We start from the raw sequence: 3,483 nt of genomic DNA, 5'->3' as shown, positions 1-3,483 counted from the left end.
TGGTGGAGTTATGTGTATCTTTTCATACTGAAAGTATTTTCAAATATCCTGGTTTAGGAAGAAAGACACAAGTCCTCTTCCCATTTTAACACTGGCAGACGTATAGAGCTAGACTGTTTCACAATAGAGTTAATAATCAGGGTTTTAATATTACTTTTGTTAGCTGGTTAACTTGTCGGCGGGCGGGTATACGTGATGCCCCTGAATGCATCACTGAGCTCCTGCAGGTAAAACCAGACCGACATGGCGGCTCGGACACAAACTTCCTCTTTCATTACTGGAACAGTTCAGAGGAATGTGTTACTGGGAACATTGGAGGCGAGAAACAGGCTGCGCGGTTGGAATGTGTCTGCCGTGAGGGGGCGTGACCTGAGGTGAGGGGGCGTGGCCAGCGAGCTCGACAGTGTGAACTCTCGCCGACGTCACAAGAAGAGTTTTCTACTTGTTCTTACGGGTTCTTATGGGAGTCTGCAGGGGCCTTTACTTGCTCGGATAGTACCTCGACAGTACCTCTGACCAGGAAACGGTGACGTTTAAAGTGACCAATCAGGAAGGAGGAGGGATTACCAGGCCGTCTACGCAAGGCCCGCCCCCAAAGTGCCTCAACGTCACTACGCGTGGAGGGATGAATGAAGTCCCAGCGGGCGCAGAGAGTGGTCTCACTGTGAGCGATTACAGTTTTTATGCTCTTGATATTTCAGCACTGAGTTGATGCCAAAGTTTTCGACTCACAGACGACGAGGTCGGATGGAGAAGAGGCTGTTTGTCGGTGGTTGTCAGCCTCTCCTCTCCCCTGTCAGCCAGCTGTTTGGCGGCGTTCTGTCCGGGGGGGTAAACGGTTGCAGCTGCGGCGCTCCGCAGATCAGAGACCCTGAAAATCAGTGCGAGTAGGAACAGCCATCTTCCTGGTTCCACATCCTGTCCCCTCTCCAGACTCCTCCCTGTCAGATTCTCCCTGTGGACAGATGTCCACATGTCTCCTCAGACTCTAGAACAAAGTTACGGCCTGATGGTTGTTTTCAGATCTGGATCCACCGTCACTGGAGTTCAGTGGGACGTCGTCACAACCAGATTTGACAATGTCAGAAAAACAGAGAAAGACTTTCTTGAACCCATAGGAGACCTGGCAACCTGCCTCGTGACTTTATTTTGAAGGCTCCTGTTTTCTGTGTTGGTGAGAGACGTATGGTGGGACGTCGGTGTCTCTAATGCAAATGAAAGATTTCATGGGTCTTTGCATGGATCCAATCAGGCGGCGCCGAGGAAAACACATGGAACCGCGGCTCGTGATGGAACGTCTCCTGGCTGCCTGGCTGGTTGGTAAGGTGGTTGGTTAGTTGGTAGGGTGGTTGGTTAGTTGATAAGGTGGTTGGTTAGTTGGTAGGTTGGTTGGTTAGTTGATAAGGTGGTGGCTTGGTTGATAAGGTGGTGGCTTGGTTGGTAGGTTGGTTGCTGGATTAGTTGTCTGGGTTATTTGGTCGGTCAGTTGGTTTGCTTGGTTTGTTGGCGGGTTAGTTAGTTAGTTGTTCAGTTAGTTGGTTGGAGGATTGGTTGTTCAGTTGTTCAGTTGGTTGGTTTGCTGGCTGGTTAGTTGTTCAGTTAGTTGTTTAGTCGGTTGGTTGGTTGGTTGGTTGGCTTGTTCAGTTGGTTGGTTGGCTGGACGGGTGTGAGGTTTACTAGTTGCTTTATCATTTGGTCATTTGGTAGTTTGATTGCTTGGTGGTTGGTAAGCTCAGCCGCCTGATTAGTTGGTTGCTTGTTTTCTTGGTTGGTTTCTTGTGTTTGGATCAGTTTTTGTCATTCAGTCAATTTATGACCGACTCACAAACCCTTTTGTTGGTTTTTCTTTACATTTCAGGTCAATTTTCCCAGAAACAACTAAAGACTGGTTAGACTAGTTTCAGTCGGTTGCTCGTTGGGTTGAACTGATTTCCAGGTGGAAGTTTTCTCTAAAAGCAGCTGGTTGTTTCTGAAACGTTGGTGCTGCTGGATCACTCTCATCGGACTGCAGGTAAAACGTGAACTCGACAACACAGTGCGGCAGCGGGGTGTGTGTGTGTGTGTGTGTGTGTGTGTGTGTGTGTGTGTGTGTGTGTGTGTGTGTGTGTGTGTGTGTGTGTGTGTGTGTGTGTGTGTGTGTGTGTGTGTGTGTGTGTGTGTGTGTGTGTCTCAGGAGGGAGGCAACAGCATAAAGACGCCAGATGCTACTGTGTCAGCCAGGTTAGGTGTGTGTGTGTGTGAGAGAGAGAGAGAGAGAGAGAGAGAGAGGGGGGGGGGGGGGGGGAGGGGGGGGGGAGAGAGGGAGGGAGAGAGGCGTGTGGTTGACTGGAGACGAGGGGTGGAAAAATTAAAAAAGTGTGTGTGGCAGATGGTGAGTGGAGATGGATGGAGAGAGGCAGGTTCATGTTGCAGTATCAGAATGACTACCCGAGTGTGTGTGTGTGTGTGTGTGTGTGTGTGTGTGTGTGTGTGTGTGTGTGTGTGTGTGTGTGTGTGTGTGTGTGTGTGTGTGTGTGTGTGTGTGTGTGTGTGTATTTGGCCTTTAAACGAAGGTTCATTTTCAGGTTGGAACAGAGTTTACTGGAGAGGTTCAGAGTGAGCGACGTTGGCGTCTTCCATCTTTAGTTGCGGCACTTCGACTGACAAGCAACAAGCAACAAGCAACAACCAACAAGAAACAACCAACAAGAAACAAGAAACAACCAACAAGCAACAAGAAACAAGCAACAACCAACAAGAAACAACCAACAACCAAATGAAACAACCAACAAGAAACAACCAACAAGCAACAAGAAACAAGAAAAAACCAACAAGAAACAAGCAACAAGAAACAACCAACAAGAAACAAGCAACAAGAAACAACCAACAAGCAACAAGAAACAACCAACAACCAACACGCAACAAGAAACAACCAACAACCAAATGAAACAAGCAACAACCAACAAGAAACAAGCAACAAGAAACAAGCAACAACCAACAAGAAACAAGAAACAAGCAACAACCAACAAGAAACAACCAACAAGAAACAACCAACAACCAACAAGAAACAACCAACAAGAAACAAGAAACAACCAACAACCAACAACCAACAACCAACACGCAACAAGAAACAACCAACAACCAAATGAAACAAGCAACAACCAACAAGAAACAAGCAACAACCAACAAGAAACAAGCAACAAGAAACAAGCAACAACCAACAACCAACAAGAAACAACCAACAACCAACAACCAACAAGAAACAACCAACAACCAACAACCAACAAGAAACAAGCAACAAGAAACAACCAACAACCAACAAGAAACAACCAACAAGAAACAACCAACAAGCAACAAGAAACAACCAACACGCAACAAGAAACAACCAACAACCAAATGAAACAAGCAACAACCAACAAGAAACAAGCAACAAGAAACAACCAACAAGCAACAAGAAACAACCAACAACCAACAACCAACACGCAACAAGAAACAACCAACAAC

This window comes from Lipophrys pholis (genome assembly GCF_963383615.2).
Source record: "Lipophrys pholis genome assembly, chromosome: 18".
NCBI classification, from domain to species: Eukaryota; Metazoa; Chordata; class Actinopteri; order Blenniiformes; family Blenniidae; genus Lipophrys; species Lipophrys pholis.
Note: the sequence above shows the minus strand (reverse complement) of the source record.